Source organism: Uranotaenia lowii, chromosome 3, assembly GCF_029784155.1.
Source record: "Uranotaenia lowii strain MFRU-FL chromosome 3, ASM2978415v1, whole genome shotgun sequence".
Classification (NCBI taxonomy): domain Eukaryota; kingdom Metazoa; phylum Arthropoda; class Insecta; order Diptera; family Culicidae; genus Uranotaenia; species Uranotaenia lowii.
The window spans coordinates 199,149,544-199,163,751 of NC_073693.1; the positions used below are offsets into that span (position 1 = coordinate 199,149,544).

Sequence of the window (14,208 nt, forward strand, 5' to 3'; positions counted from 1 at the left end):
ATTAAAACCTTGTATGAATTATTAATTTTTTGGGTTTATAAATTCTTAAAATTCTTTCTTGCCTTATGTTCTATGTGTATCACCCTCAAAATGCATTGGTTAGATAAGCTGTCTAGTCAGCCATTTCATCAAACAGCCGTAGGGTCATTTAACGCGATAGGCCCATTTAGGAAGCCTTTCTCCTAAGCATTGTCCTTTCCTCTCGCCCTTTTTTATCATTTGCCAATTCTCAGTTCGTTCTTCTCACTCCTTTATTCTCAATTTACACTGCACTACTATTGACCTATCCTGGAAGGGGAGAGGGGCCTCTCTTACGATTTTTTTTTATAATTCAAAAATTAATCATGCAGACGGAACCAAATTTGATATGGGATAGCATTAGGATACCAAAAATGTTTCAATAGATATTGGATACCCATTTCTTCTACGAGTGGAGAGATAGAAAGAAGGGAGGGGGGCTCCCTTATTATTATTTGCATAACTAGATAACGAATCGAGCAAATTGAACCAAATATGGCATGTGAGAGTATTTGGGTACCAAAAATATCTTTAAGATTATTTGAGAGCCTTGCTCTTTCCAATGGGAAAATAGAAGAGGGGAGAGGGGTTTCCATACAACTTTTTGTATAACTGAAGAACAAATCGGGCAGATGGAAAAATGGCATGGGATGGTATTAGGATATTTAGGATATTAGGATTAGGACGATAAATGTTCCCTTGAATCTATGGTATCCTTCTACCCTTCCATTGATGAGATTTTGGGAGGGGGGGGGGGGGACTACAATTTTTTAATATAACTCGAAAATTATTCAAGCATATGGGAAACGAGAAATCTTGCTAAGATTATTTGAGGGCCCTCCGTTCTTTTATTGTGAAGTGAAGGCTCCCATACAATTTTATTGCTTATCTCGAAAATTCAGAAGTTCGAGAAAATTGAACCATGTTTGACCTGGAGGGGCACATGAAAACAAAAAAAATATTTTAAAAATATTTAAAACTTAAAACTAAAAACTATCCTAAAATTAAACTAATTATAAAGAGAACGAATCTCTGCGATGGAAGACTGCATCGATTTGCCTCTGAAGTTGGAGATAAATCATCTTGACCATCTCTTCGATCGATTCAATGCCCGCAATCCGATGAAGATCTTCGGTGCTGTGCCAAGGTGGAGGCCGCACAATCATTTTCAAAACCTTGTTCTGAATCCTCTGGATGGCTTTCTTCCTCGTCGCGCAGCAGCTAGACCAAATCGAAACTGCATACATTATCGCTGGTCGGAACACCTGTTTGTATTTCAGCATCTTATTTCGCAGACACAACTTGGATTTCCTGTTGATGAGAGAATAAAGAGATCTAGTGAATTTATTACATTTAGATTGAATATCTTCAATGCGATTTTTAAAAGTAAGATTCCGATCAAGTGTGAGTCCCAAGTACTTCACGCGATCAGATCATTCTAATGAAATCCCATTAAAAGTTCTGGAATAATTTTCATTAGGTTTTAAAAAATTTCCTCTTGGCTTATGGGGAAATAAAATAAGTTGAGTTTTGGAAGCATTAGGAGAAATTTTCCACATTTTCAAGTAATTCAAAAGGGAATTTAAATTTTGTTGCAATCTACTGCGTACCACCCGTTAATTTCGACCTTCAGCTGAAAGCAAAGTATCATCAGCAAATAATCTTTTACCTTTTCCTTCTGGTACATCAGGAAGATCAGAAGTAAAAATATTGTATAAAATTGGCCCAAGTATACTGCCCTGAGGGACACCAGCTCTAATGGGTGTCCGGTAAAAAGGCCATGAAGTGGTACGCCGCCAACAACGTGCAGGTGGTTCCCAAGGACAAGAACCCTCCCAACATGCCGGAGCTCCGCCCAATTGAGAAATACTGGGCTATTGTCAAGGGGAACCTAAGGAAGACCAAAAAAACTGCTAGGGCGAGGAGCAGTTTAAGGCAAACTGGCTTTCTGCGGCGAAGAAGTTGGACAAGGTGGCTATACAAAATCTGATGGCAGGGGTTAAGCGTAAGGCCCGGCGATTCGGATTTGGAAAAGCGGAAGCCTAAATGAATATTTTTCCTGAATTTTATACTAATTAAACTTGAAAAAGAAATTTAATTTGATTATTTAAATAAACGATTTCACCGATTTACACGCGTTTTATCATGACCAAATTTTGACCGTATCACCCTTTACAATTGTTCTGCATAAATCAAGAGCTTATTTAACAATATTAAATGAGAAATTATTTGGGTACGAGTAATGGTTCTATGACTATTTGAAACACCATCCATCTTCCAGGGAATACAAAGGAAGTGTAGAGAGGGCCCCAATAACTTTGATGGCAGTTTCCACGATGAAACTGCCATCTAATTTTTAGGGATTAAAATATAACTATTGAGCTTCATTGTACCATTTTTCTCGTATTTTAATCACAGTCCATACGCAAATGCCCGCACCTTGGCCTTTACCCCGGCCATAAGATTCTGCACAACCTGTAAATTAACCGTTTTTGCATGTAAACCCATACTTTCTTCAGTTCCTCGACTATCTTCACTACCTTAGGTCATTTAAGAAGGTGCTGCTTCATAATCGCCCAGTACTTTTCGATGGGGCAGAGTGTTGAAAATTTTCGGCACAAAATCGACCTAATTGTTCGCATACCACTTCAGCACGTCCTTGGAGTAGTGGCATGAGGCCAAATCTGGCCAGAAGATTGTTAGGACGTTGTGGACCATCAGGGCATCAGGAGAGGAACAGCCACTTCTGGAGGCACTCTTTCATGTACGCTTGTCCGTTCATCGTGTCCTGGGTCACGAAAGGTGCACTCCGCTTCCCTCACGTGCAGATGGCTTGCCAAACCAGGAATTTATTCGCAAATTTAGACAACTTGTGAGTGCGGACATGTTCCGGAACGCTGAACTTATCCTTGGCCGTGAAAAACAGGTTGCCGGGGATCTGTTTGAAGTCGGCATTCACATATATTTTGTCGTCCATGATGCAACATTCAACTTTCGTCAGCATGTTGGCACGGGTTTCGGCGGACTTGTTCCGCTTCTCGTCGCGATTAGGGACCTTTCGTACCTTGAACGTTCGAAGCCCAGCCTTAGTTTTGGCCTTCTGGACAGCTACTTAGCCACATCCCAAACGGAGGCGTTCGTGTTTCGGTTGAAGGCCCCAACTACGCGGTTGTGATTTTTGGTGTTGTACGGAATACTTTTTCCTTCACTTCTGGGCTTCCGATCGGTAGTCAATTGTTCCTCGAACCGCTTAATCACTCACGACACCGTGAAATTCGTGATTACCAACGTTTTAGCGATGGAACGATGCGAGAGAACGATTGTTCTCGTGATGATTGCGCAAGATTTTATCACGCATGAGCTGTTCTTTCGATTCCATTTCCACGAGTTTTGATCACACACTCAGAAAAATACTCTTATATATGCCATAAGATTCTCTTATGAAGTGGCGCCATAAGAAAAATCATTGAAATTCATAAGATTGTCTTATGACGCGAATGAATATTGAAATGAACACCTACTCCAATAAGAAATTTTCGCTTTTCATAAGTGGGTCTTATGGAAACAGGAAATGTCACGATGAAAATAATTCAAGAAATTTGATGTTTAAAACTTTTATTTTATTATTCGGCCGACTTATTTCAAGTTATATCGTGATCACTATCAGCAGCCCATGAACACTCGGTACCAATAAAGTTATTCGGTAGCAACCGGTCCTTTCATCATATTATTTTAGCCAGTGGTCAGCATGCTGAAAAGTAAACAAAAAAGTACTTGAGTAAATAAATATTTTCAACGATCACAAAAAATGAAATTCTACCCAAACTTACCATTTAGAAGATCGAAATCACATTTAACTATTACAAAAACTAATAACTCCACAACTAGTGAGTCCTTTGTATGACGATGAAAAAACAGACTTATGGAATGAATGTGTTCATTGTTTTTCACAATGCCGCTTCTTGTGTTTTTTCATAAGAACTTCTTATGAAAATTGAAAGAATTTTATAAGACTCTTATGAAACCCAATTTTGCACTCTAAAAAGCTGTTCATAAGACGCATCTTATAAAAATTATAATAAGAATTTGCCTGAGTGCAGGACTTTAAAACTTTCCGGATGTAAACAATGCACTATTAACTAAATCCACCCATATTTTCATTTAATTCTACCCAACGGTTAAAAAGTAAGAACAATTTCATCGTGTACACCCTTTATCCAGGCAACCGGGCCGGGCCGGACTTTTCTCAAATTTTGTATAAAATATCCGAGCAATCCCGGGTAATCTGGCAACCTTACCCTACACGCTAATGACGAATGACGTGATGTCGGTTTAATCCGTTCACATACTAGTTAATAGGGTACCCGTTAAAAGGTTAAGAAATATCATTAAGGTATATTTAGGGGTTGAAATTATTTCTAACAATTCTATTGCTAAAATTTATTCTAAAAAATCAAAAGTTTCAACGGATGAAATTTTAATGTTTACAAGCGTGTGTTACCAAAGATTCATTTAAGCGTATGATACGATAGAAATAGAAATTCATAAGACATTATTTTTTGTTGCTATAAAAATGCAATGTTTTTCTGGAAAACTTAAAAGGTAGTCTTTAGTACAACAGATTGTGTCTGGATTTCATTATAAAAAAAAATCAAAAACTGAAAGAGTGATGTAGTATACAAATGTTGCATCTAATCCCGTGTTGCATGTAAGTCACCTTCAATTCAATCGTATAGATTCCTCTGCCATTTTAAATGATCGCCCTTCTCGTAACCGTAAATAATCAAAAACGATTCTAATCCAAATACAAATCGCTTTTAATCCCGTAAGACGGTAGGTAGGTCGAAATAAGGTACCTACTTGAATTAATTTAATCTCAGCCCAGGAGCCGATCTGTGAGCCGCAGTCCTACTGCTTAAACAGTGAAGTGCAGTGGTTGCGCAAATTAGTACCAACCATAAATTTCTAGGCGACGTTTTATGACACCCTGCTGACAAATTCGGAATATGTCAAGTGCTTAATCTTGATTTCGTTTGCCCTGTCAAGTCATCGTCTTCCTTGTTGCTCCTCTCTTTGACTCTCTCTCGGTATTCGCAGGTTGTTTGCCAAAATAACTACGCCAATGCGAAGATGATGATGGTTCTAGGAAAGTACCTTGTCTGTCTACTTTTCTCCGGCTCTACATATCGCCGACGATTGGCGACGCCGATGACGACTCGACGCTTTGCTTTGGTGTGAAAAATAAACACTATCTGTCAGACAGGGGTACAAATTTTCTGCCTCAAAAAATGCATCCACATGCATCAGGAAAACACACCGTGATTTACATTCTTCCATTACATTTCAATTAAAGCGGTACATGAAACTTTGCACTTTGCCTGCTTTGAAGATGCTCCTAGGAATAGAGCAATTTTTCACGCGTTCTTCTGTGGCGTTCGGATTAAAGAGTGGGTTAAATTTGTTGGGATCTAAAATTTTGTGGATATTATTTTGATTTGGGAATTAAGCTCGAGAAGTTTTTTGAGAAGCATCATGTCAGCGGAGTTACTTACACCCTCTATACTACCGACCAAGGCCTCGTGAAATTAAAGCCCTAAAATAAACGTATTCTTAAACACAGATTGTTTTGTAATTTTTTTTTTATGATTGAAAATATTTTTAACAAAATCAAAATATAATAGTACGTTAAATGTATACCTACTACTTATACATTGTTTAAAATAATTTATCAAAAACTCCACCTCAAACCATTTTCGATAGCGTGGAAAAAACGCGCTGAAAGGCGAGCGTTGAAAATTGCAATTCTCCGAATTTGCGCCAATTAATTTTTCACGGCTTAGCGAATGACGCGCGATTTTCGGCATTTTCGCTGTGGAAGATCTTAAAATCAGCCGTCGTGTAATCGTTTTGTTACACGAGCTCACGACAGATTTTTGGTGTCCGAGCGCGAAATGATGCGGTGCACGCTTGTTCGCCCATTGGCTTGATAAATGGTGGATAAATTGGACCAAATTTGTTTTCATCCTGAGGGTGGTGGGAGAATGTGTGAAATCGAAAAAGAGTGAAAATGGTAATTTCAGTTGCAGTTCTCCGAAAGTGTGTTGATTAATTTACACCTCCACCATCATCAACGCGGATATCGTTTGCACCAATTGGAATGAGATGGAAATCGCTAGGCTGAGTGATTGAGTTCGCAAGCTGTTAGTTTTTATTGAGGCTCAATCATCGTCGCGTAGGACTTGACAGAAATCATTAATTAGATGTCCAAATATCGCTACTGTTTGTCAAATGTCAATGATTAATAGCCGGAAACATGGTCACAGTTTCCAAGTATGATCCCAATTGCGTGCATTTTAGTGTCTCTGAAATGGCTTAAAATAGCAAAAGCAAAGTTTATTTATCTCAGGATGAATATTTCTTTTCTTTGCAGTTTAAATTTTGCTGCATTACATCATGATTTTTATCAGATTTGCTACACAATCAAATTTTAACGAAAAGAGATGTAATGTATTGAAGGACAGTTAAAAATAAATATTCAGGTGCTTTATAATACCGTCAACTGGACATCAAATTAACGTATTCTAGAAAAATATTGATCTCACCAGTTATTATTTTTAAAATATGTATGCGATTTTTACACTGCTCAGAAAAGGGGTTACTTGCAACAAACTTTGTTTTTTATGAAAATTCTCATGAAAACGTTTGAAATTTTTAGTTTTTGATAAATTTGAGATGCAATAACAGATAAAACACCAATTGCAGTAGATTTTGGTTTTGTTCGAATTTTATTTTACATTCTGCCAAAATGCTTTTATAAGAAAAAGCATTAATGTGGCATATATTTAGGGGTAAAAAATACTCCAGAAAACTCTGCTGGCTAAAATTATAAAAATAATGTTTGAATGAATGAAATTTTTTTTTTTTATTACTATACATACACAGCCAGATCTTGTCAGCATCCCGGTGAATAGTAAAAATACATTTATGGGAGAGTGGGGAATCATAGGCCACTTTTTTTTGTTGTTCCATAACTTCTTTATTATAAAAGATAAAATGTAAATAAAAAATGGTATGGTTTTCTACATTTTCAAGGTATCATAAAGTATTTTTTTTTTAATTTTTGATAGTTATTTTCCCCGAATTCTGACTGTTTGAAAAAAAGCAAATTTTTTTGGATTTTGAAAAATGGTGGGGAATCGTGGGCCACCAAATCCAAATTGACCAAATAACACGCAAAGTTTATGAGTTGACCCAAAACTGTGAATTCATTTCGTTATTTTAAAGCAATTTCAGATGATGAAATAAAAAAGAGAGCTGTGTATGATCGATAGATTCCAAAACCTGGCTCGCCATTGTTTTGGCAAAAATTTTATATAGGATGGACAAAATATTTTTCATAACTCTTCATTTGGCATAAGAAAACTTTACAGATAGGAAAAACGTATTTTAAGTTCTGAATGTGTATAAAAACTTAAAAATATAGGTGGTTCAAGATGCGTGGCCCACGATTCCCCACAAGCTATGATTTGCAAATTGGTTGCGTTTGTGTGACATATTGATGTTTCATCAAAAGTTCCTTTTCCACGTGAAAGATCATGACAAAACTAAGATCATAAGCGTATGAGCATATTTTTGTTATGCACTTTAGGTTCCCAATCGATCTTATAGCGGGTGTTTTTTTTAATTATGTAAGTAAATTTTTCTAGCTTTTTTTAGCTTGATAAATAAAAGAAGCATATGATGCGTATTTCAGTCAACAACGTATAGAAATATATGCTCACACATAGCGACGACGATGACAGTTGGTTTGAGATTTTTATCTCAACACACATCTGAAATATTAAAAGTGGCCCACGTTTCCTCATGGCCCACGATACCCCACTCTCCCCTACTATTCATCTTTACAAGGCCGGGCCCACTGTGCAGTATTGGACGCAGAGACGACTGGAACCAGGGGAGGAAGAAACGTGGACAACAGTACCATACGTTCCCATATTCATTTGATATTTATTCGTTGGGAGCATAGATGCTAAGATATTTCTATGCTCCTTGGTGTTGGGCCTTGCGATTCTTCCTTCAGGGGACGGAAATGAGGTTTTTCTACAGAGAGTCCCAAATTTAACAATACAATAATAAAAGAAATTTCTTTAACCATTATACACTGTTTAATTCTGGATCCCTGTACCATCATCTCAGGTCATCGACCATGGTTATAGCGCCATTGCTCGCTTTTGAAAAGATTTGAAAGAGCAGAGAAATTATTAATACAGCACCAAAATCCTTAGAATTTTTCCATTCCAAAAGATTTCAGCACCAAAAGGAATACATTCTAAAAACTATTATTTATGATTAGATTTAATAACAATGATTAAAACAACGTGCGTTGCGTGCAATATATAATATCATTAGTTCTGCGATATGTTTCCAGTATTGGTATTTATTCAATTCGGTTGGCATCTACTAGAATTATCAGATCAATACACCACGACAGTGCCTAATATATATTTATCGAATAACTGCTTTTACTTATCCTTGGACAAAATTGCCTAGTTACCTCATTAATCCTTCGAATCCAATCGATTAATATGCGTATAATTTGAGTAGTTCTAACGATAGGCTTGAATTTGATTTATTGTCAATGAAGATGGGATTTTCATTTCTGGTAAGTTAACTTGGTGTCTGGATTGGTGTTGATTTTTCTCCCTTATTATTTTTCGAGAATGAAAAAAAAGTGATCAAATAATTGATCACGTATTAATTGTTAGTCACTCGGATTTTTTATTGTTACATGCATTTTCACGTTTTTTATTCTTCTCAATTCAAAAAGAAAAAGTTTTGTGATGTAATAAAAGTGCAAATAGTTCATGAAAATATCATATTTTTGAAAAAAAATATTATTCCAATTTCCTAAGTTTAGAAAAAGCAAAAATCGAATAAGCTTTTCACCAAGAACTCTAATAATGCCATTCAATAAGATTTCAAAAAAAAAAAAACTTCTCCAGGCTTAACAGTAAGAACTAGAAAGCGATCAAAGTAGCCGTTGAACGATTTCGCAGAAAGTTCGCGTACACACCACACATACAAGATTTTTCTATTCGGGATCAAACTTTCCTCCCGTTTTACGATGAAACCGTACTAGCAGAAACATGCCTTAGGAATAATTAGAAACTATCATGCTTATTAAAAAAGGTCATAGGTTAAGAGAAAAAGTGAATATTAAAAATTAACTTAGCTGTGGTGCTGTTGTTCATGGTTTTGCTTCATGCTAGAAGGCCTCCATGGTTTGATGACGATGATAGTTCAGCGTTTTTCTTGTTAAGCCTCCTCCGTGTGTCATATTTTACTCAGCATTTCACACTCACTATCTGGCCGCTGTTACTTATTTAATTCCACTCACACCATTTCCTCCTCCCCCAGCACCAAGAATGACCAAATTGAATCAACAATCAACACTTTTTAACTGCTGGTTGCTCAATCGATTCTAAATCACAAATTTTGATTTGCTTTAACACCATTATGATCAGCAGGAACAAACAAATTAACACCCGTTTAACCAAACATCCAAATTGCAAAAATGACGACGTCCATTTGTAAAAAATTCAATTTTTAACTTTTTTTGCACTTTCAACTTTTCGTTTCCTTTCTTCACATTAGATCATATCAGATTTAATCTCCATTTTATTGCATTTTTCACAACTCAAACATTGAGCATCGTGGAAAAAGTTTGCATTTAATACACGAATGCCGTTCTCGAGAAACTTCTTATACGGAAAAGGAAAAATAAATTTCGTGGAATAACGAAGCAAAACGCGACCATCGAAAATAAACGCGACTGCCTTGAATGAATGAAATTTTTAAGTGAACAAACGCGTGATGCAAAGCAATCAAATTCCAGCAAATAAAAACGACATATTTATTTATTTATTTATTTATTTAGTGTTCCGTCTCACGACACAAACTGATGAACCTCTAATTCACTCGGTTCATGGCAACCGTTCTCCAACTTCTCGGGCATCTCACATACGCCAGATCATGCTCCAATTGGTCCTAACCACCTCGCTCATTGCACCCCTGCTCCTCTAGTTCCTAAAAGATTGGCAGCGAACACCTGTTTTGCAGGACAGTCGTCTGGTATTTTTACAACATATCCTGCTCAGTATCCGGCCAGCCTTCAACACCTTCTGGATACTGGGTTCGCCATAGAGTCGCGCGAGCTCGTGGTTCATCCTTTGCCTCCACACTCCGTTCTCCCGTACGCCGCCAAAGATGGTTCTTAACACTCGTCGCTCGAATACTCCGAGTGTACGCAGGTCCTGCTCGAGCGATGTCTACGTCTCGTGCCCGTAGATGACAACCGGTCTAATATGCGTTGTGTACCGGCTACACTTCGTGCGGCGGCTAAGTCTTCTAGACCGTAGTTGCTTGTTGAGTCCATATTAGGCACGATTTCCGCTGATAACTGGCCGCCGGATCTCACGGCTGGTGTCATTGTCTGCGGTCGACTGATCTCGATAATTCACCCGAAATCCTCACACAGCACTGCGTTCCATCCATCGTCGCCTCAATCAGTCTGGTCAGCTTCCCGGAAAAACCGTTCTCGTCAATGATTTTCCATGGCTCATCAAAGCCCAGCGGCTTTGAAGTCCATGGATAGATGGTGCGTAGGGACTAGGTGTTCACGACATTTTTGGAGGATTTGCCGTAATGTGAATATCTGGTCCGTCGTAGACCGTCCCTCCATGAAGACGGCCAGATGACTTCCCACGAATCTGTTTGCTTGTGGCATTAGGCGTTGGAGTAGGATTCGGGACAGCGCTTTGTAGGCGACTTTTAGGATAGTGATCGCTCGGTAGTTCTCACAGTCCCATATGTTGCCCTTCTTGTAGATGGGGCAAATTACCCCCTCCTTCCACTCCTCCGCTAGCTGTTTTGTGTCCCAGATCCGGACGATAAACCGGTGTAGGCAATCGGCCAACTTGCCTGGGCCCATTTTGATAAGTTCAGCTGCGATGCCGTCCTTCCCAGTCGATTTGTTGCTATTCAGCTGACGAATGGCTAACTTAACTTCACTCATCGTTGGGAGTGACTCCCATCTTGGTTCCCCCACCATCTTGGTCACCTGCATGTGCGCTGTTCAGGTTGTTCATCGTAATGCTGCTTCCACCTTTTGATCACCTCACGATTGTCCGTCAGAATACCTCCGTCCTTGTCCCGGCACATTTCGGCTTTCGGCACGAAGCCTTTGCAGGATGCGTTGAGCTTCTGATAGAACTTTCGTGTTTCTTGGGAACGATGCAGCTGCTACAGCTCCTCGAGCTCCTTCTCCTCCAGACGGCGCTTTTTCTCCTGGAAAATTCGGACTCGCTGCCTCTTCCACTGTCGATGATTTTCAACGTTCCGACGGATGCCTCTTTGCACTACTGCCACACACGCGGCGTTTTCTTCGTTTATCACTCTTCGTCAAACCAGTCGTTCGGTGGTGTTCGTTCCACATGCCCGATGACGTTCTCCGCAGCGCTTTTGATGGTTGTCTTGATGGTATCCCATAATAGTCCTCGAGAGAGGCTTCGTCCAGCTCGCTCTCTACCGGTAACGCTGCTTTGAGCGATTACTGTGACCTCAGGTTACTTCAGTCGTGTGACATATAACCAAGGCGGGCATCGGTTTCATATGTTGTTCACTACGGAGAGTTTCGGGCGCATCGACAGTTGGCGCCACGACAGGATCTGACGTCGATGATTTCCGAGGAGTGCTGGCTGTCTATCAAAACGGGGTCGATCTGTGATTGCGTTTGGTACGGTTATCTCCAGGTGTACTTATGTGGGAGGCGGTGCCGGAAAAAAAGTACTACGTACGTCCATTCGTTTGAGGCGGCGAAATCTATTAGTCAGAGGCCGTTTTCGTCAGCTGGTGCGCATTGAACCTTCTAATTGTTTGAATTCCTCCTCCTGACCGACCTGAGCGTTAATATCCCCGATGACGATCTTGATATCATGTTTTGGGCAGCGATCGTATTCACGCTCCAGCTGCGTATAAAATTCGTCTTTGTCGTCACCGGTACTTCCGAGGTGAGGGCTGTGCACGTTGATGATGCTGATGTTGAAGAACCGGCCCTTGATTCTCAACCGGCACAGTCGTGGGTTGATTGGCAAATTCCGATCACGAGCTTCGTCATCTTCCCCATCCCCATCACTATAAAAATGTTCCAAGCTCGTGTGTGTTGCTGCAGCCCTGGTAAATGGCATGGCCATCTTGGAACGTTAGTATCCTGGAGCCCTTCCAGCATGCCTCCTGCAGCGCTACGATGTCGAATTTGCAGCTTATCAATTCGTTGGAGAGCACGTGGGTACTGCCCATAAAATTTAGAGATCGGCAGTTCCATGTTTCGAGTTTCCAATCGCCAGTCCCTTTTCGTCGCGTGAGTCTTTGCCGATTTCCATCCGAAATTTCTTGTTCATGTTCGTTCGTTGCTGATAACACCACCAGGACGTTGTTGCACTCCGCACGCCGAACGGACACGTACAGAGCCCCCTATCTCAGTCTGCATGCGACCTAAGCATCCACCGGGGCTGGGTACCCGATCTTCGCTAAGGTTGCTCGCACCCCAGCTAGCACCACGGGGAGTTAGAGGTCTTGATTGAATCACCTATTAGTATTTGAAATTCTTTCTTAAATATTGTCACTTTCGTTCTTGTCTTCAATGTTAAATTGTTTACTCTAATTTTCTGTATCATAATAATAGATGAATGTTATACAAACATTGACTGCTGTTCGATTTAGATGAAAAAATACAAACGTTACGTTATACCAGTCCTTAGGTGAGATCCAATTTATTTTTGTGATTCAGTTTTGATTTCGAAATCTATCCGGCTGAGTGCCAGGGTTGTACTCCATTTACCCGAAAACCATTGCCCAGAATGAAAAATCCCCAGAATTCCAATCGCCAGAAAGAACCATTCCCCAGAATTTTTTTCCCCAGACGAACCATTCCCCAGAAAAATTTTCGCCAGAATGTACCATTTCCCAGAAATTTTTTCACCAGAATGAACCATGTACCAGAAATTTTTTCGCCAGAAGAACCATTTCCCAGAAAATTGAAAACATTTATCCTTACTAGAAATTATTTAAAAAAAAGGAATTGTTACAAAAAAATGGGGTTTCATAACTTTATTCATTTGCGGCAAAGCCGCAACCAACGAGGATGAAGAGGCTGAGGCGGCACAAAGTCGCCGAAGCTCCCAAATCCGAGGAGGCCGCCGACCCGCCGTCGGAAGCGGCGGCCCTAAGACATTGGTCTAGGTCTGCCGGGGCTTCCTAGGTCTGCGTGAAAGCTAGGGGTGATCCCTTAGCCCCGTCCGCCACGCGACAGCGTGAAGGACAAAACGTCTTTCAAGTTCGAACGCGCAGCGTGAGGAGTCGGATACCAAAACGGGTTTTTAAAGGACCATGGTAAGCATTGAACCAATTAAAGTACCCAAACAAAGCACAATATTTGTTCTAAAATAAATTTAGTTGGAAAATTTCAAAGTCGTAGTTCCATTTAAAAAATCTTTTTGAAAAAATTAATTTCGAATCATATGAAATATACAAGAATTCATAAGAAAAAAAAAACAAATATAAATACTAGGGGAAAAAATCTGGGATATGTGCCATTCTTGTAAAAGTTCTATTCTGGGGAAAAAAATTCTGGGAAATGGTACATTCTGGGAAAAAAAATTCTGGTAAATGGTGCATTCTGGGGAATTTTTTTCTGGGAAATGGTTCATTCTGGGGTTTGATTTCGGGTATTTGTCATTCTGGGAAAAAATCATTCTGGGCAATGGTTTTCGGGTAAATGGGATACAATCGAGTGCCAGTATAAAAATTATGAAAAAATTGAGCTGTTTGATAAAATAGTATAGCTGAAATGTCAGATACCTTAGTGCTAGAGACAAATCTCTTAAAAACACCTTAAAAACCTATGGAATACTATAAAACGCCTAAAATGCAGTAATATGTTGAAATAGTTCGTAGAAGCATTATTATTCATTTTTCCACAGATAATTTAAAGGAATAATCTTGATTTGTGTAGAAAAACATAAGTGGTACTATTCTTATATCGCACCCTTTTTCATATTGTTGATCCTCAACGCCAATTGCTTTATCCAAAAAAGGAAAACTTATGCTTGATTGATGATGATGATGAAGAAT

The 14,208-nt window shown here is 39.3% G+C and overlaps 1 protein-coding gene across 4 annotated transcripts in view; it reads left to right on the forward strand.

The window, feature by feature from the left end:
* LOC129751256 (cardioacceleratory peptide receptor-like) overlaps positions 1-14,208 on the forward strand; it is a 305,152-nt gene that overhangs the window by 99,067 nt on the left and 191,877 nt on the right. The window lies entirely within an intron of this gene.